This window comes from Dromiciops gliroides, chromosome 2 (genome assembly GCF_019393635.1).
Source record: "Dromiciops gliroides isolate mDroGli1 chromosome 2, mDroGli1.pri, whole genome shotgun sequence".
NCBI classification, from domain to species: Eukaryota; Metazoa; Chordata; class Mammalia; order Microbiotheria; family Microbiotheriidae; genus Dromiciops; species Dromiciops gliroides.
The window spans coordinates 257,891,795-257,912,969 of NC_057862.1; the positions used below are offsets into that span (position 1 = coordinate 257,891,795).

A 21,175-nucleotide genomic window follows, 5' to 3' on the forward strand; every position below is an offset into this window, starting at 1 on the left:
AGAGAGATAAAACGTGTTGTACACACCTGGTAGACAAAGAACAGAGGATAGTGATGGGAATTGGACCTTTGGTTTTACTGGGATAAGGAACTCCTAGGTAAGGAAAGTACTTCAACCAATTCAGGTCAGTTACCTTCTCTACAACTAGCTTCTTAAACTGTTGGTCGCAACCCCATATGAGTTCAGGTAACTGAATATGTGAGTCACAAAAAATTTGCCAACAGTAAAAGTTTATGTATACCTATTTTATATACCTATGTAGCCAGGGTCGTGTATAAATTTCTCTGGCAAAAAGGTCATGAGTGGAAAAAGTTTAAAAAGCCCTGATCTAGAATACAAAGTATAAACAGAGTAATAAAAAAAGTTATTTCAGTAGAGAGGGGGTGAGAAAGTGAAGAGCTGAAAATCATGTAATCAATAAGCATTTATTAAGCTTCTGCTATGTGCTAAGTACTGTTTTAGACACTGAGGCTATAAAAAAAAAAAAAAGAAGTGCTCTCTGCCTTCAGAGGCTTATATCCCATCAGAAGTATCTTATATATCGTATCATATATCATATTTGTACATGCATGTATATATCTGAGTATATTCAGGATAGACATGACAAATGATTAAATGGATAATTTGTTAGATAAAATATTTTGCATACAAAATCAATGAAGAAGGCAAATAGGTAACTGGAAAAATATTGATAGAAAATGTATCTCATAAAGGTCTGATATCCAAAAAACATAGGAAATTGGAAGTTCTATCATTTCCCAATAGATAAATGTTCAAAGGATATGAGTAGGCAAATATCAAAAGAAGTACTTTGATAACAACTATGTGAAAAATGCTCCAAATTACTAATAAAAAGAGAAATATAAATTACAGCAACTCTGAGATTTTACCTCATGCCAATCAAATTGACAAATATAATAGTTGTTGGAGAATATGTACATTATTAATACATTATTGGGAGGTGTAAAATGGTCCAATTAATTTGGAACTATACCTCAAAAGTCAGTAAAATGTACATGTCCTATGACCCAAAGATACTTCTCTAGGCATGTATCTCAAAGAAATCAATGACAAAAGTAAAGGACCCATATGTACTAAAATATTTATTTTGCTACATTTTATGGTATCAAAAAGTGGCCACAAAGGGAATGTCCATCAATTAGAGAGTAATTGAACAAATGATAGTATATGAATATGAATAGAATAGAATATTATTGAATTTTAAGAAATGACAAAAAGGATACAGGGAAACCTGAAAAAAAGAACGTATATGAATCGAAGCAGTGAAATGGGCAGAAATAGAAAATTTTTTTCCTTATAACAACATCGTCAACAGCTGTCAAAGGCTTTAAGAACTAGGTCTAATGCAGTGAGTAATCAAAACTCTAGAATCATGCTTCCCACCTCTTGGCAAGAGAGGTAATGGACTAGAAGTACCCAATGAGATAAACATTTGCGAATATACCCTATGTGTGGATTTGTTTTGCAAATGCCCTTAAAGCCTTGAGGTTCACTCACAATTAGGATCTGAGGATTACTCTGAACTTGGAAATGTTGGTGAGAGAAAGACTAATGGTAACTTTAAGAAAAAGTTAAGAGGGCTTGAGGGGAAAGGCAATGATGAATTCTCTTTTGAAGATTTTGTATTTGAGACACTGAGGGGGACTCTAGAGTTTAGTTATGCAGGGTCAGAGCTCAGGATACAGATAAGGGTTGGGCGTGTATGTGTGTGTGTATGCATGTGTATAAGTATATGTATGTATGTGTGTGTATATGTATATGGATATATCTGCATAGAGGTGATAATTAAATCCACAAAAGTTAATGCAATAATAGAGAGAGTTTGTGGACTCAGCATGGAACCCTATGATATACCCACCAGCAAAAGTATGGAAAGGAAATGCTGTTCCCACAATGAAGACAAAGAAATGGTGATCAGAGTAGAAGAAGTAGAACTAGAAGAAAGCTGCATGAGGAAATCTCTGGGGAAAAAGTATTCAGGAGGTAGAGGAGGCAACAATTTCAAAAGATACAGAGAGTGTAAAAAGGATGAAGAATGAAACAAGGATAAATCTTTCCTCTCTGGGTATTTGCATTCTTGGTTCTTTTTTTTCTGTTTCCAATATCTCCTCATTCTTCTTTGCTGGTTCATCATTGTTATGGTGGGAAAATGGGGTACGGGTTGGGGTTGGGGTTCTTGGGAATTCCTCTTTAAAGAATTACACCCTCTTGCACACAAAACTTAGTTAGAACAAGGTGATAGTTTATTTAGGAGCAAGGGAAGGGAAGGGTGGGGGGAGGGAAACCATGAAAGAAATCCTTAGACTTTTCATGGGGAGATTTGGCATAAAGCACATGGCTCAGAGGTACCAAATCTCCTCGAACAGGAGACCGGAAGGTACTTTTATAGAGGACCGATGGGGGTGAACCATCTGCCCGTGAAAAGTTCCTTTAGTGAGAGAGGACCATCCCCCACTGGTGGTAGCTGGGGGAATTGGGTGAGGAGTGGAGGACCATCCCCCACTGGTAGTGACTAAAGGAATTGGGTGAGGGGTGGCTATGGATCCCTCTTCAGAACACAAAGGCCGAAGCCACACCCAAACTTATCTCCCCAGGATAAGGGAGACCAGAATGAAGGGTAGGAATCCCAAACTAGCTCAGTCCGATTTGGTTCCTCTAGGCGTTATCTGTCCTCTGGTTTAGTTTCTCAAGGAGAAGATTCCTCGGTGTGCCCCAGAGAAATTCTGGGGTGCTCTGCGCCCCATGACATCATCATTATTATGCCCTCTAACCCTGCCTTGAACTCTCTTATATTTTCATTCTATAGTCTCTCACTTATTGACCTCATCAGTTCCCATGGGTTTAATTATGAACCCTATGCAGTTGCTTTATAAATCTGTGAATCTGGATCTACTCTTCCTTGAAGTCTATTTGTGCTTTTCTAATTACCTATTGGATTTTTCAAACTAGATGTCTGTGTCTGAAATAAAACTGATTATCTTTTCCCCAAAATCCACTCTATCCCTTCAGAAATTCCTTATTTTTATCAAGGATACCACCATCCTTCCAGTTGTCCATTTTCTTCACTTCATTATTATCCTTGACTCCTCGTTCTCCCTTCTATCCTTTATTCTGTTATTTGCCTGATCTTGTCCTTTCTGCCTCTACACTGTCTTACATCTATCTTCTTCTCTGCAGGTATTCAGCAAGACTGATAGTTCAGTCACTCATCACCCTTGCATGACTATTGCAATAAATTCCTAATTGGTTACCTTGCCTCAAGTCTCATCTATCCTCCATACAAATTCTAATGAGATTTTTCTACAGCTTAGGTTTGATCATATAATTTTGTTGTTGTTGAGTTGTTTTTCAGTTGTGTCCAGTAACCCCATTTGGTGTTTATTTGGCAGAGATACTGGAATAATTTTCTATTTCCTTCTCTAGCTTCTTTTACAAATGAGGAAACAGCGTTAACTGACTTGTCTACAGTCACACAACTACTAAGTGTCTGAGGCCATTTTTGAACTCAGGAAAATGAGTCTTCCTGATGCCAGTCAAAGCCCTCTAAACACTGTACTACCTAGCTGCCCTGATCATGTCATGCTCTTACTCAATAAACTTCAGTGGCTTCTCGTTGCTTCTAGGATCAAGTATAAGCTCCCTCTGGCTTTCAAATTTCTTCACAACATAGCTTCAACCTACTTTTCTAGTCTTATTTTACATTATACTTTTCCAAAGGCTGCATTCAGACAAGCTGGTCATCCTGATGTCCCTCACAGGGCATTTCATCATCTGTGTCTCTTCCTTTGGAATGTATTCCCACCTTACCTTCATTTCTTAAAATCCCTTTTCTTTCAATTATCTGATCTGGAGATTTTGCTGTTAGCCCCAAATGATAGTCCTCTGTCTCCAAAATTCACTTTATACTTATTCATCATATACTTACTTACTTTTATGTGTATTGTGTCCCCAGATAGAATGTAAACTGCATGATTGCAGGACAGGGACTGTGTAATTTTGTCTTAGCATCCCCTACGTAGAGTATAGTTCCTGTCACGTATTAGTCATTTAATTAATAGAATAGTCAGAAGAAACCAAGAAGTATCATTGGTTTTAGAAAGGCCATAACTAATTGGTTAAATCCATAGTCAAATTAAAAAATGTTTAGGAAAATTTTTACTGCCATAATTGGGGGAAGGGACAACTTAAGAAACCATATAAGTTCAGTATCTCTTAACTGTTCCTTAGAAAATCATGATTCGGGGGGTAGCTAGGTGGTGCAGTGGATAAAGCACCAGTCCTGGATTCAGGAGTACCTGAGTTCAAATCTGGCCTCAGTCACTTGACACTTACTAGCTGTGTGATCCTGGGCAAGTCACTTAACCCCCATTGCCCTGCAAAAAGAAAAAAAAAAGAAAATCATGATTCCCTTGATTTTATATGTGTGTATGTATGTATGCATGCATGTATTTATGTATGTATAAAAACTTGTCAAAGATTTAGAGCTTTTACTTCATAGTAATCAATTAATGTTATGGTCAGCTACACCTCAGACCTATCCATGAGTTAGGGAGATATCTACCCCAAGAATGGGAATACTTCCCTGGGCAGAATGGGAGAATGAGAACAATTTCTTCCATGAAAGAGGCTGAAGCAGGCGCTGTGGAGCACTTAGAGCTTGGTCAGACATCAAATATGCTAAGGACATTCACTGCATCCTGGGCCATTGCCAGTCATCTTGACTTTTTTGTCTTGCCACAGGACTTTGATGACTCTGGAAGAGAGAGTGAAGCTGATGACTTTGTGCAACTCTGCGTCACTTAAATTTAATTCATTTGCAAGTCAAGGCATTACCCCGTGATGCCATTGGTCCTCTTTGAAAATGAAGGACAAACAACATAGTCAGCTAATATTCAGAATTGGAGTTATATAAAGGATATATGCTATATCTATTCTCCACAGATGAATAAGGCAGTAAAGAAGGAAATGTATGAAGGCAATAGATGCTGACTTACACATTAACATTCTTATGTTCTAAAAGAATATTTTTCATTTGTTTATCCATGGGCCACATCTTGTTAGGGGAGAGAACTCTTGTTTTGATTTCTTCCTCAGCCTCATTTCAATATTCATTCCAATTATTGAAGCTAGGCAGAGGAGAAAAAACCTGCAAACAACTCTAGGTTCATAGATGTTTCTCTGCCAGTTCATTTTATATTTCATAAATTCAGGAAATAGTGCTGCAACTGAAGACTGAAATTTTTATGAAAGTAACTCATAATAAAATCTGATCTTAACCCAGAAAAATAATATACTATTCAAATGATGACCTTGGAGTCCAAAAACTTTCCTTACAGATCAACAACTGTTCCAACTTGCCTAGACTGATTATATGACACAGCCACTTAATGTAATGATGAGTACAAGTAACATGGGGTAGTAAGTCATCTTTTAATGGCATCTGGTTCAAATGCAGAAACTTTGAAACTTGTTCAGTAATAATACTGATTTCATTTATTTAGAAATCTAGTAAGTACATTTTTCACATGTACAAAATGGAAGAAAACAAATGACTGATACATATCCCTGGTAGAAATTCAACTTTGTGAATATGGGGGGGGGGCAGGGCAATGAGGTTTAAGTGACTTGCCTAGGGTCACACAGCTAGTAAGTGTCAAGTGTCTGAGGCCACATTTGAACTCAGGTCCTCCTAAATGCAGGGCTGGTGCTTTATCTACTGTGCCACCAAACTGCCCCCATGAATAATTTTTTGATAATATTGCTGGAGTCTTTTTTTTTTTTTGTCTAGAATTTTATTTTTAAATTATGGTATCCTTCATTGTTACTGACAGCTCTATTGTTTTCTTTCTCTGCCTAATGGTTTTCTATAATTGTATATAATATTTGTTATAAAAAGGGATTTGGTAGGATGACTTTATTCTTGATTATTCAAAAATCTTTGGTGGGATTTGCTTATCATTTCATCTGTATTGGGATAGGTTTTTTTACTCAGTTAGTGCTTTTTTTTTTCAGTTTGTCTCTTTGAGAGTAGGTTTAGAGTTTGAAGTCTTATTTTGTTGATTGACATAGTTTACTTTTTATAAGTTATCATTCATTTATTTATATTAGACTCAGTTTCTTGTCTATAACTAACTGCATATAATCATTGTTTTTATTTTCTCTGTTAATTTTGAATTTGTTTTGTTCATTTTTCTTTTTAGTTATTATTTTCCTCTCATCATCTGATTAGCAAAGAAGTTAATCTTTTTAAAAAAAATTCTTAGTTTTATCATTGTGATATTTTTGTTTTTAAATTTTTTTCTTTCATCTTCAAGGTGACTTTTTTGTTTTTGTTTGGAGTTGCTTAATTTTCCATTTTCATTTTTAAAGTACATTATCAATTCATCATTCCTTGCTTTTGTTATTTTGCTTATCATTTTTTCAGAAAAATAATTTACCTGTAACCCTAATTTGGGGGTATGTTGTCTCATTATTAAAGTTATATTTACACAATTATCATTTCTATGATTTGTTCTTTGAGATACTCATTGGTGTATCACATAATCTGCATTTACTTCTACATGGTTTTTTTGTATTCCCTATATACATTCCTTTAAAAAATTTTTTTATTTTATTTTACTGTATGGCTTCCTCTGGTACTTCTAATAGTTTGAAGTTAGAGGTAGAAAAAGGACTCTAAGAGAAAACTTACCTATATCCTCATCTCTAACTTTTGTGCATTCGAAATTTTAAAATTTCATTTGAAATTAAATTTATTTGAAATATTTTAATTTAAAAATACTTGAATGATTTGGCTATATTTATATAATTTTTAATCCCATAATGCAGCATCTACAAAATAAAGGCCTATACCTAAATAATGCAAGTTTAGTATAGCTAAAATAAAATAGTGGATTATTGATTTAATACCAAGCTTCTCTTTTTATACACATTAGTAATCCTGAATTGTATTTTTTTATATGATCTTATGAAGCAGTAGGTTCATGATTTTAGGTAAATATGTGAAGAAGTTAAAAATCATCACTATCCATCGACAATGTATTTGCTTAACATTAATCTATCAGAATTTAATTGAATAACATGCCAGTTAAATATAGCTACTTGTATCTCTGAGATTCATTTCCTACTTTGGCACTATCATTGGCAAAATATGTAAGGAAATAAAAGTGGTGTTTTTTTGCTCTTTGAAAGATTTTACGCAGTCCCAATCCCTCAGGGAGCTTTTCCAGATCAATTTCTTTCAAGGGATCCTTTGCCCCATAGGATCTGGTATAACATTCTAATTTTCACTATTAACTAAACCTTATATCCTCTCTAACAACTAACATAGTTACTTTATACATATTAGATGCCTTATGAAAAATAATATTATTTAGTTGAGATGAATTGAATTGAATCTTTAATATTCAGAAAAGGAATCCACTTTTGTTTTCTGAAAAGAAAAATAATAATTTTGTGACTTAATATTGTTGTTTGATTATATTTATTTTATATTTTGAGATATAGAAGACAGCTTTTTATTGTCATTAACTTACTTCTGAAAGTTTTCTATCACTGTCAAGAATACCTCCATTCTCCCAGTCATCTCACCTAACAACCTAGATGGTATCCTCATTTTCTCTCACCCTTCCATATTCGATCACTATTTCAAGTCCTGTTATTTCTACCTTCTTAACATTTCTTGAATATGCCCCTTTCTCTCCCACTACTTGGTGCAAGCCCTTATCACTTCACTCCTAAAGTATTTCAACAGCCTGCTAATTAATTTCCCTACCTCTTTGCACCATACTTCAATCCATCTTCTACTCAACTATCAAACTGAACTTCCTAAAACATAGGTGTGACCATAATAACACCCCTTGCCCCCACCCCACCAATAAACTCTAGTGACTTTCTGTTTCCTCCAGGATCAAATATAAAATCTTGTTTAGCTCAAAGTCCTTCAAAACCTGAACTCTCTGACTTTTCAATACTCTTTCACCTTACTACTCTCCACATAGCTCTGGTTCAGTGACACTAGCCTCTTTGCTGTTCTTTGATCAAGACATTCCTTCTCCTTACTCTGAGGATTTTCGCTGGTCTCTCCCTGCCCCTGGAATTCTCCCCCTCCTCATCTCTGCTTCCTACTTTCCCTGGGTTCCATCTGACCCCAGCCAAAGTTCTACCTTGTTCAAGAAGCCTTTCCCATTCCTTATTAATATTAATATCCCTCTTTCTTTAGATTATTTCCATTTTCTCCCATATATTTCTTAATAGTTCAGTAATTTTTTCATGTTCATGTTGTCTCCTCTAGACTGTGAACTTCTTGAGAGCAGGGACTATTTTTGTCTTTTTTTTATATATCCCCAGGACTTAGCACAGTGACATGCACATACTAGGTACTTAATAAATGACAATTGATTGGTTCACAAATTTGAGGGCGGGTGGGGGGGGGGAGATTCGCTAAGCTCTACATATTGTCAATGTTGAATACAGCAAAATGTTGTGTAGTATAAATATATCTACCAGAATTCAACTTTTTTCTTCTCAGTTCTGAGTATAAGTTAGTTTCTGGGTAGGAAATGCAATATTGCAAATCTCAGGTGAGCTAAGGATTTTACATTATCATGTTAAAGCTAAAAGAGAATAGAGGGAAGACTCATCATGGAAGATTGAATTTGACTTTTTGCTTTCTACATTTTGTAATGAAACTCCTTAATTGTTATTGTAATTTATTTCCTTCTTTCACAAATTAAAACTCCAGGGCAGCTAGGTGGCCCAGTGGATAGAGCACCGGCCCTGGAGTCAGGAGTACCTGGGTTCAAATCCGGCCTCAGACACTTAACACTTACTAGCTGTGTGACCCTGGGCAAGTCACTTAACCCCAGTTGCCTCACTAAAAAAAAACAAAAACAAAAAAAACAAATTAAAACTCCAAGGGAAATAAGGAAGGGAAATAAAATTTTTTAAATGGTCTGTTTAATTTATTTGACCTAAAATTTAATTTAAGAAACACCAAAAATAATATTAAAATTTAACTAATACATGTTGTATGCCAAATGGATTAAAAAATTAGAAACTCAAAATGACTTTATTTTCCCTGAAAAATTCTGTATATCTAACATTGATAGAATTTTGTTTTTAATAGTATTTCATTTTATTTTCCAATTACATGTAAAGATAGTTTTCAACATTCATCTTTGTAAGATTTTGAGTTCCAAATATTTCTCCCATCCTCCCTTCCCTCCCTCCTCCCCAATACAGCAAGCCATCTGATATACGTTATATGGTACAATCATGTTAAACATATTTCACATTATTCATGTTGTGAAAGAAGAATCAGAACAAAAGGGAAAAACACAAGAAAGAAGAAGGAAACAAACAAAAACCCAGCAAAAGTGAAAATAGCATGCTTCAGTCTCCATTCAGATTCCATAGTTCTTTTGCTACATGTGGAGAGTATTTTCTATCATGAGTCTTTTGAAATTGTCTTGGATCATCATCACACAGTGTTGCTGTTATAATATTTTTCTGGTTCTGCTCACTTCACTCAGCATCAGTCTACTTAAGTCTTTCCAGGTTTTTCTGAAATCTGCCTGCTCATTTCTTATAGCACAATAGTATTCCATTACATTCCTGTACTACAACTTGTTCAGCCATTCCCCAATTAATGGGCATTCCCTCAATTTCCAATTCTTGGCCACCACAAAAAGAGCTGCTATAAATATTTTTTGTACATGTGGGTCCTTTTCCCTTTTTCATGATTTCTTTGGGATATAGACCTAGTAATAGTATTGCTGAACCTAGTAGTGATATTGCTGGGTCAAAGGGTATGCACAGTTTTATAGCCCTTTGGGCATAGTTCCCAATTGCTCTCCATAATGGTTGGATCAGTTCACAACTCTACTAACAGTGCATTAGTATCCCAGTTTTCCCACATCTTGTCCAACATTTATCATTTCCCTTTTTTGTCATATTAGCCAATCTGATAGGTGTGAGGTGGTACCTCAGAGTTGTTTAATTTGCATTTGTCTAATTGAAAGTGATTGAGAACATTTTGATAGCTTTAATTTCTTCATCTGAAAACTGTCTATTCATATCCTTTGACTATTTCTTATTTGGAGAATGACTTGTATTCTTATATATTTGATTCAGTTCTCCATTTTAAAAATGAGGTTTTTATAAGAAACACTGGTTGTAAAAATTGCTTCCCAGATTGGTTACATTGGTTTTGTTTGTGCAACCCCTTTTTAATTTAATGTAATCAAAATGACCCATTTTGCATTTCATAATGTTCTCTATCTCATCTTTGGTCATAAATTCTTCCTCTCTCCATAGATCTGACAGGCAAACTATTCCACGCTCCCTGAATTTGCCTATGGTATCACCCTTTATGTCTAAATCATTTACCCATTCTGACTTTATTTGGTGTCTGGTGTAAGATGTTGATCTATGCCTACTTTCTGCCATACTGTTTTCCACTTTTCCCAGCAGTTTTTGTCAAATAGTGAGTTCTTATCCAAGAAGTTGGAGTCTTAGGGTTTATCAAACAGTAGATTGCTATAGTCAATTACTACTGCTTTGTGTGCCTAAACTATCCCACTGATCCACTACTCTATTTCTTAGCCAGTACCAAATAGTTTTGATGATTGCCGCCTTATAGTATAGTATAGTATAGGCCACCTTCCTTTGTATTTTTATTCATTAATTCCCTTCATATTCCTGACCTTTTGTTCTTCCAGATGAATTTTGCTATTATTTTTTCTAGCTCTATAAAATAATTTTGATAGTTTGATTGATATGGCACTGAATAAGTAAATAAATTTAGGTAGAATTGTCATTTTATTATATTGTCTTGACCTATCCATGAGCAATTGATTTTTTCCAATTGTTTAGATCTGATTTTGTGTGAAAAGTGTTTTATAATTGTGTTCATATAGTTCCTGGGTTTGTCTTTTCTCACATTGGTAGAATTGTAAAATAATTACATAGAGTTTTTTAAAAAACAGACTTTTGTATGGACTTTCTTTATGAATCATAGAATGTTAGTACTAGAAAACTCATTAGAGATCCTCCAGTCTATCCTTTCCTCATCTTAGATGAAGAGAATTCAAAATTTGCTCAAGATCATGTGGTTTGGTGACATGTTTCTGATCTTTCTAGCTATTGTTCTTTTCAGTAAAATAAAATGTGAATTTTTTAAAAAGCACAAAACTGCTGTATAACTACTAACTTGTCATATTTCATAATCATAGAGTTGATAAAGGAATATGAGATTATCTTGTGCAACTCCCTCATTTTACAAATAAGGAAACTAAAACCTGTCTAGATTGGGAAGTAAAGTCAGGAACATTAGCATAAACTTCTAAATTCATAAATAGATATTACAACTAAAAATAATCCTAGTGTATCTGGGGGGAAAAAGGCCTTCCTTCCATTTCTCCAAATATTTTTTTTATTCATCACATGTGCATTTTTAAAAAGTCAACTTGGCTCTCTCAGGCATCATCTTTATGGGTAAGGGAGAAAAATTTTTTTTTCCCATAGTATTTTAATTCTGCTTTCAGTTAACCTCTTATGCTCACTTTTACCAGGCAGGTTTTCCATTAATAAACATGAAAATCATTATAAGTGATGATTCCATTTGTAAATCTGAATTACAAGTAAAATTCAACAATTATTTTCGAGTTTCTCTGTGTTTAGCACAAAGACTAGATTCATGTGGTTTTGCTGAGTCATGTAAATATTTGTTATATGCCAAATGTTGCCAATAAATATGACAACTCAGGCTCTCTCTGTCTAAAAATAATGAAAGTGTTCAGATATATTTTGCCATGAGTTTGAATCATATTTATAAGGTAATATTGAAATTCAGATGAAAACTGAGTTATTTAGAGAAATCATATGAATCCTTGACTTTAACCATTGTATTTGTGCTTGCGGAAATATCTTTTGAAAATGGAAATCAAAAGCAATAAAACTAAGTAAATAGTGAATTTAAACCTGATCTCAGCAGGAAGAGAAAAAAACAACTATAAAGCAGAAGTCACCCCAAATTCATTACACAAACCTAAGCTAAAGATTTGCAGCAATGAAGCAGCAGCATTTAGTTGCGGTCATTATAATTAGTCTATGTCCCACAAAAATCCTTCATTTTTTTCTCAGATTTCCTATTACTTCTTTAAAACCAGCCCAATCAGCAGTGACAAAGAAATGGTAAAAAGTGTTTTACAAAAAAAGAGGGGGGGAAACCACTAGAGATAATGTAGAGAGATCTAAAGAAATATAACTCCAAAGTATATATTCCTTGAAGGAAATGTGATAGAAAACTTTGGAGAACCAGAGCCAATCTTTGGAATGCATGTTTTAGTCTTAACATGAGGCCATTTAATTCAGCATATCATTAACACCAATAGCAACTAGAAAATATACTCCCATTGATGTTTCTCCTATTGTTCATATTAAATCCCATCTTGGCCACATCATTAGTATTCATCTCGTATTTCATCACAAACCTATTTCTTTGCAATTGTTTGACCAACCAGTAGATGTAAGAGTCAGGAACCTTTTCCTAATACTGAAGCTAGCTTTCCATCCATTAATTTACTTTGCCACATAATGCTAAAATGTGGACATTCCCCAAATATATGATTACTGATTATATAATAGGCACTTTGAGGTATCATTTCAGAATTCATGCTACCATATAACGAGAGGCAATGTAGTACATAGTACTGAATTTCTAGTCAAATGCCCTGGATTCCATTTCCAGCTTTGCTATTGTAAGACCTTAACTCAAGTTACTTGTTACCAATAGATAGCATTATCACTCAGGGTTTGTCTGTGTGAGAGAAATCACTTTTTCCTTTAGCTCCCAACTGTCAGATCTCAGTCACCTAAATCTTGCTTACTCATAGACTAGGAATAAATGGTCATGAGTTACTTTTTTCATCTCTCTCTAACAATAAGTTTATAAGAGTTATTAATAAGAAAGATCAAAATCACAAGATTTTCTCATGATTGCAGCTTAGAGCTTCCAAAACCAAAATGAAGCCACAGCCACTTTAGAGCAAGATTTAGACCTTTCAGCACAGTTCTCTATATTTCCAGCTAGTCATCATTTCTTACATTGCATTTTCTCTTTATGTAGTTAATTAATAGATATGTATTAATTAGATATGAAACAATATACAGCATGGCTTTCTATGATACAAAATCAATAATTAGAAACAGCTTAAAGAAATATGTGTGATCGTATATTCTTGCTTTCTGGGCAGTCAAAGCAGAGACCACTCAAATCTTCACCCATTTATGGTGGCTTGCATTGTCTGGAGAAAGGCAAGTCAAGCAGATTAGTACTCTGGTGGGGAGAAGAGGGAATACTTTGGAGATTCTTTCCACAGGAAGGGTCTGGGAAGACCTGTACGTAGCAATTTTTGCAGGGCAAGTGAAACAAAATGAACTTTGAGTAAACACAGATGCATTTAGGACTGATGAGAGAAACCAAAGGGAGATTGTAGATCTCGGGAGATAAAATCACATGAGGAAAAGAGGCCAGACACTGTCTCATGGTAGGGAGACAAAGACTCTTCAATACTAAAAGGCTGATATTGGGTAGAGCAGTGCATGTAAGGAACACACCTAATTATTCTTATTAGCTTGGTGCTAAGTTTAGATGGTTCTACATGCTGAGATTTCTGGAGTAAAGGCCCAAGTAATCCTGCCCTAGTTGCAGCTTTGCTCCAGGGAAGCTTCTTAGTAACAAGTGTTTCCTCATCTCCCCAATCTCTCTCTTTTTTTTTTTTTGTGAGGCATTTGGGCTTAAGTGACTTTCCCAGGGTCACACAGCTAGTAAGTGTCAAGTGTCTGAGGCCAGATTTGAGCTCAGGTCCTCCTGACTCCAGGGCCGGTGCTCTATCCACTGCACCATCTTGCTGCCCCTCCCAGTCTCTCCTTTTTGCTTTGTTTTTTATTCTGAAATTTAAAATTATCAGAGAGACAGAGTCACAGACAGATAGACAGACAGACAGACACAGAGAGGGAGAGAGAGAGAGCATTTCCACATACACAGCAAAACACAAAAGGAATTCCCGATGAAACTAAATCTCCATTTCATAATGTTTTCTTGTTAAAAAGTATATAATAGGGGCAGCTAGATGACACAGTGGATAGAGCACTGGCCCTGGAGTCAGGAGTACCTGAGTTCAAATCTGGCCTCAGACACTTAACACTTACTAGCTGTGTGACCCTCAGCAAGTCACTTAACCCCAACTGTCTCACTTAAAAAAAAAAGTATAAAATAGACGATCTCTCCAAAAAGCCTCTAAATAATGCTATAGGACAATTCCTAGAGCAGCAGAACCCACAAAAGAACAGGCTGAGATTATTTTCCAGCCAAAGACAGCTTAGAAGGTCAGCAGGAGGGGGGCTGCTGTGCCAAGCGGAAGTGGAGCCCAACTCCAAGGTCAAGCTGACACAGATCCAGTCCCAGGCAGGCCTCACCAGAGAAAGAAACCCCTAGAACCTCTGAATCAGCTGCAGTGCCATTGTCATTGGAACTAAGCTCATGTTCTGGTGAGAGGGCTGAGTCAGGGGGAGATTACAGAGGTCTCTGCTGGTGCTGAGGCAGAAATTAGGTGTTTCACCCCTGCTGGGAACCATGAAGTGGGCTTGAGTAACAGTGGCCCAGGTGGAGGAGGGATACAGGCTTGTTGGAGCTAACAATCATAGCACACAAAGTTTTGCTGGCTGGTTAATTAGCAAGTTGGCCTGGGGTTATCTACAGACCAGGAAACAGGCCAGGCAAGTGAAGAACCTGCATCTACTTAAATCATACCACCTGGGACACCCTGAAGCTTGGGACAGTGCAGCCTGGAAACAGTGCCCCCCTTTAAGGAATTAAAAGTGAAGTAAAAGACAAACAAGATGAGCAGACAGAAAAAGATAAGGACCATAGAAAGTTTCTTTAGTGACAAGGACGATCGAGGTACACCCTCAGAAGAAGATAGTGACGTAAGGGCTTCCAAGAAAAGTATGAATTGATCTCAGGCCATAGAAACACTCAAAAAGGTATTTGAAGATAAAGTAAGAGAGGTAGAGGAAAAAATGGGAAGAGAAATGAGAATGATGGAAGGTTATAAAAAAAAGTCAACAGCTTGAAAAGCCAAATTGGCCAAATGGAAAAGGAGGTACAAAAGCTCTCTGAAGAAAATCATTGCTTAAAATTAAAATTGAGCAAAGAGAAGATAATGACTTTATGAGAAATCAACACACAATAAAGCTAATCCAAATGAATAAAAAAACAGAGGGAAATATGAAATATCTCTTTGGAAAAATAGCTGACCTGGAAAATAGATCCAGGAGAGACAATTTGAAAATTATTGGAATACGTGAAAACCATGATCAAGGAAAGAGCTTAGACATCATCTTCCAAGAGACTGTCAGGGAAAATTGCCCTGATATTCTAGAAGCAGAAAGTAAAATAGAAATTGAAAGAATCCATCAATCACCTCCTGAAAGAGATCCCAAAGTGAAAACTTCCAGGAATACTATAGCTAAATTCCAGAGCTCCCAGGTCAAGTAGAAAATATTGCAAGCAGCCAGAAAGAAACCATTTAAATACTGTGGAGCCACAGTCAGTATAGCACAAGATCTAGCAGCTTCTACATTAAAGGATCAGAGGGCATGGAATATGATATTCCAGAGAGCAAAGGAATTGGGATTATAGTAGTAGTAGTAGTAGTAGTAGTAGTAGTAGTAGTAGTAGTAGTAGTAGTAGTAGTAGTAGTAGTAGTAGTAGTAGTAGTAGTAGTAGTAGTAGTAGTACAACCCAGCAAAATTTTGTGTAATCTTTCTGGGGAAAAAATGGGATTTCAATGAAAAAGAGGACTTTTGGGTATTTGTGATAAAAAGACCTGAACTGAATAGAAAATTTGCCTTTCAAATACAAGTTCCTAGAGAAACATAAAAAGGCAAACAGGAAAAAGAAATTAAGAGGGATGTTAAAAGGTTAAACTGCTTACATTCCTACATAGGAAGATGATATGTCTAACTCATAAGAACTTTCTCAGTATTAGGGCAGATGATAGAAATAAACTTAGATGGATGGCACACGTAGGAATTGATTATGAAGGGATGATATCTGTAAAGCATCTATTTTTTGTTTCTCTTTGGAACTTGAACTGCTTCAATGCTTGTAGTATTTTTTTTTCCATTATGTCAAAATTCTGAAGTTTAGCAATGACATTTCTGGGACTTTAACTTTTAGGGTTCCTTTCAGGAGGTGATCAGTGGATTCTTAAAATCTTTACTTTGTTCTCCAGTTATAATAGATCTGGATGGTTTTAATATATGGTTTCATGAAAAATGTCTAGGTTTTAAAAATTCCTGGTTTTCAAATATTCTTAAATTATTTCCTTTACTTTTTTTTTAGTCAATTGTTTTTTATATCATATATCTTACATTTTCTCCTATTTTTAAAAATTATTTTTTGTTTTGTTCTGATATTTCTTACTGTCTTGTGGAGTCATTGGTTTCTCTTAGTTCTCTTCTGGTTTTCAGGGAATCTATTTCTCAAATAATATTTCTCATTTTTTCTTCGATTCCTCCCTTTTATTTCATTTAAAAAATCTCTGGATTTTTATATTCTAGGAGGTGGTGTTGTTGGGGTGTTTTTGTTTGTTGTGTGTGTGTGTGTGTGTGTTTCTGCTTGCAGTTGGTACAGAGATAATTTGATCTATTTTTTTGTGGAACTTTAGGTCAATAATAAATTTTGATACCGGTCATTATTTTCTTTAATTTACTTTTTTCCATATTTTGTCCCTTAATTGGGCTTTTGTACAAAAATTATCCCCTTTACTGTGCTTTTAGGTAGAGGGTGGTCATCAAGCCTTGTCTCAACCTGGTTCCTGAGCTTATTATCACCTTCCAGGGTTCACTGCCTCCTCCTTACCCTGCATTTTTAAAACTCAGAGCACTGGAACTTAAGGGACATATTATCTCAGGAGAGAGTGTAAGGGATCTTAGAGCCCTGGATCTGAGTGCTGAATGTTATAGCACCATGTGAATCATTGGTTACTGCCACTCCCTGGACCTTCTTGGTTCCCTACCTTAAGGCATTCTGACCACCAAATGGGTGGGTTTTTTTCAGGACTTTGTATCCCCTTCCAGTATCTATCACACTCTTCTGTAAATAGATGTTGAAAGTGTTTATGGAATTGTATATACAGCTTCAGATTTTTCTAAGCAGTAGAAAAGCATCATACAGTGCACCTACCTGACATTCTGTCTGAGTAGTTCTCAGTGAAAAAATGTAAAGGCACCCCTTTCTCTGACTTGATAGTCAGTGGAAAAGCAGTAGTTTCATGAACAAATATAATTTGAATTGAGCTTTATGTATTTTTTGAGTTGATTGAATGCACTGACACTTCAAACTGAGACATGGCATTAGAAGGCTTGATATAGCTGGTGAAAAATGGTTAGTAGATTATGACAGTAAAATAACAGAACTCATTTTTTAAGCAGAGTCTATGCTCTGAGTCATTTTATAGTGTTCATAATCCTGGTCTGTTGTAGTAAAGCTTACACTGCTGGGTCCGAGAAACCTATGAAGATAGAATGATAGCTGTATATTCTGGGGACCAGGACAAAATTATTAACAATGATATTCAAAGAACAAGTAAGAAATAATCTAGAAGCAAGCTGTTTCACATCATGAATGCATGGTGTGTCATGCTTTGAGCATCCCTGTACCGTTTTAAGACCAAGTATATCATAACAGTCCTGCTTTCTTTATATCGCCAAACAGCAATAGTTGTTGACATCTCATATTTGCTTCAGCTATCTTCTGTGTGATAAATAGGCCTCTGTGAAGATCAGTAGACATTTCCTTTATTGATATAATTACTGGACTGGCTGATAAAGTGAATGCCATAAAGATAGTGTATCAGACATTCACCTAGACATTTGACAAAGTTGCTTACAGTAGAGTGAGCACTGGATTTGAAATCATAGAGCCAGGGTTCAAATACTACTTCTGCCACTTGTCTCTTGTATAGGCCACATAACATATTTGTTCCTTAATTTCCTCATTTATAAAATGAAAGCGTTAGATGGAAGGGCCTCTGGAGTCTCAGCATAAATGAGACCTTAAAATTTAAATCTCTCTAAAATTAAAATGGTCTATCTTATAAGAAGTAACTAGGTGGACATAGTGAATGGAATTCTGGCCCTGAAGTCAAAAAAACATTTATTTAAATTCAGCCATGATTTTGGGCAAGACACTTAACCTCTGTTGGCCTCAGTTTTCTCTACTATAAAATAGGAATAATAGCAGCCATGGCTAAGGGCTTTTGTGAAGATCAAATGAGATAATATTTGTAAAGTGCTAGCACAGTACCTGGCACATAGTGGGTGCTAAAAACAAATGCTTCATTCTTCCTTTCCTTCTTTCTTCCTTCCTCCTTTTCTTTCCTTTCTTCCTACCTACCTTCATTCTTTTCTTCCTCCCTTCCTCCTTCCTTCTTCTTTTCTTTCTTTCCTTCCATCCTCCCTTCTTTTCTTCCTTTCTCCTTCCCTCCTTCTTCTGTCCTTTCCTTTGGAATAAATTCTCTATCATTAGATGTGTTCAAACAGAGTTTAGTTTAATACTACCTGTCAGGAATACGGTAGAGGGAATTTTTGCATTATGTAGGATTTAGATCACTTCTAAGATGCTATGGTAATATGAAATAAACCACCTTTCACTCATTCATGTTTGTGAAAACCTTGAAGGAAGAAATAGATATAACATTGAACATTAGCCTGATTGACCAAGGTGTAAATTAACTACTAGAAATGATAAAAGAATGACATAGTTTTAAACCTAGAAGAGTTTAAAGTATATACAGAATCAGATGGAAATCGGTAGCCTTAAAGTTCATTCCCACTAGTCCTGAAGTTACGACTATTCATTAAAGCCAGCTTGGAGTCTTAGCTTCCTATAGTTTTGGGGTGTGCTGTGGGGCTCAGTAATCAAAGATGCATAGCAACAAACAGGGGACATTGTCCCAATACTGAGCAGTACTAAAGGGATTTTTTTTAAACTTTCATGATCTAGGTAAAAAAGTTCTGATATGACTAGGTTGTTTCAAATACTTTTTTTTCCCCAGGGGAGTGAGGGTTAAGTGACTTGCCCAGGGTCATACATCTAGTGCCAAGTGTCTGAGGCCAGATTTGAACTCAGGTCCTCCTGAATCCAGGGCCAGTGCTTTATCCACTGTGCCACATAGCCGCCCCTGTTATTTCAGCTAAGATGAGAAATATAGCCAAGTCTATGACTGGTATTTGGGCTTTATCTTGACTTATAATATCTCCCAGGGGTAGCTATTTACAAAGTGCAAATAAGACAGAATTGGAACCTCTGGATGAACTTCCCAGGAAATAAAAGCCTAAACTGAAAAGCCCAACTTAATACATGAGCATATGACTACCATACATGCAAGTGAGGAAATCAGTACAGAGCAGAGTACGTTGGGTCTATCACCACTCTATTCCTGAAAGCTATGTCCCTCTTAAGGCAACCCAAGATTACATTAGCTTTTTTTTACTGCCAGATCATACTGCAGATTCATATTGGGGAACGGGGGTTAATAGTAAATACCTTGAGAACTTTGGGGGATAGATACCTGGATAAAGGAAGATATGACTGGGGGGAGATCATGACTTTCATTAATATCACAAAAGTGTCTCAGTAGGTATGCCTACTTTCTAATCTATACAAATTTTTGTGAAAATAATTTGCACATTTTTAAAAAGATCTGTAATGAAGAAAGGAGAGCAGAGCACTAAGGCTTTTACCCCACTGAAGGGTGAGTAGATCAACATGTCTGGCCATCCCTGGAGCTGCCATCGGTTCCACCTGGACCATTAGGAAGGAGCTATGGCTGCTGATATGGCCTGCTGGGCAGGTGCTGCTATCCCTTCATGTGACTCCTGGACAAAGAGAAGTCTCTAGATAACTGTGTTGCAGACATTCTTTCTTATGGTTTTGGAAAGAAATGAGTCTAAGAAGCATACCTATACCATGCAACTTAGTGATTAAAAAGTTATCCATGGAGGACAGCTGCTCTATGGATTAGTGGGTCCAACTGTAATGAATGCTGCTCCATTCTTTTCTACTACATGAATTTCTGTAAATAAATAAACTTCTGCTTCAGATAGTGCCTCTGTGCTCAGTGACTCAGGTGTAACTTTTGTATTTCTAGTTGGACCACTTGTTATACCAGCTCCTAATAAAACATAACATCTACTTGCATCAGAAAGTATCATTATCCACATTGAGGATCATATAGAGAGGTATTATATTCAGAATTTGAAATTGTATGCCTAATGTTTTTTGTAGCAGTTGCCTATTTGCCAACATAACCTTCCTTTTTTCCTAGGATGGCTGTACTAAGCCAGGGGCTAAGCTACAGACTGAGTTTCTGTAGGCTTTTAAGCAGTTTAGCTTTAGCCTATGTCACACCCTTATTTGTATTTGTTGGCTGGTCTGGAGTTCTGGATTTAATTTTAACAATCAGTTCAATTAAGCCAAGTAGATGTCTGGATTGAATTTTGGTCAATAGTTGGAGGCTGCATTGTTGGAATAACTATTGCAGGTTTTACAGATCTTGTCAGAGGCATGCTGAAGCTAATCCTTCTGTTACTGTTTTCTGGAACTTAACTATCATCCATTTGGTTCACCCTGACCTGTTTGAGCAATGTTATTCATCTGCCTTTAACCATAGTGAATTATATGCCTATTATATTCTACTGAGAGTATTCATAAATAGCAACATGCCTATCTTCTCTGAGCATTTTGTGGAAATTGTCTATCCAGTTGTTACTTTTTAAAGTAACATTTTCATGGGAATACTTCTCCCCCCCATATTTTATCATACAGATTTGTCTTGATTCAACTGGTGCCTTCCTGAATCAAGTTTGCTTAGTCTGCTCCTCATTTTGTGCTTCATGGAATCCTATGATAGACTTTACCTTGATGTTGCCATTTCAGTTTGATAGCACAGACTAAAAGGGATTTGTAGAGGCTGGCCCACACAACAGCATTTCAGACATTTGCTTGGAATGGCACAAGTAAATAGAGGGGGAAGAGAAGAGATTAAACTTTCAGAGGTTTTATATGGGTACAGATTTTTTA

General features: G+C 36.0%; 1 protein-coding gene and 1 pseudogene across 17 annotated transcripts in view; both read left to right on the plus strand.

Annotated features, from left to right (window-relative positions):
• Positions 1 to 21,175, plus strand: part of GPHN (gephyrin) — a 757,220-nt gene that overhangs the window by 235,300 nt on the left and 500,745 nt on the right. The window lies entirely within an intron of this gene.
• LOC122741845 lies at positions 1,857 to 21,036 on the plus strand (annotated as a pseudogene).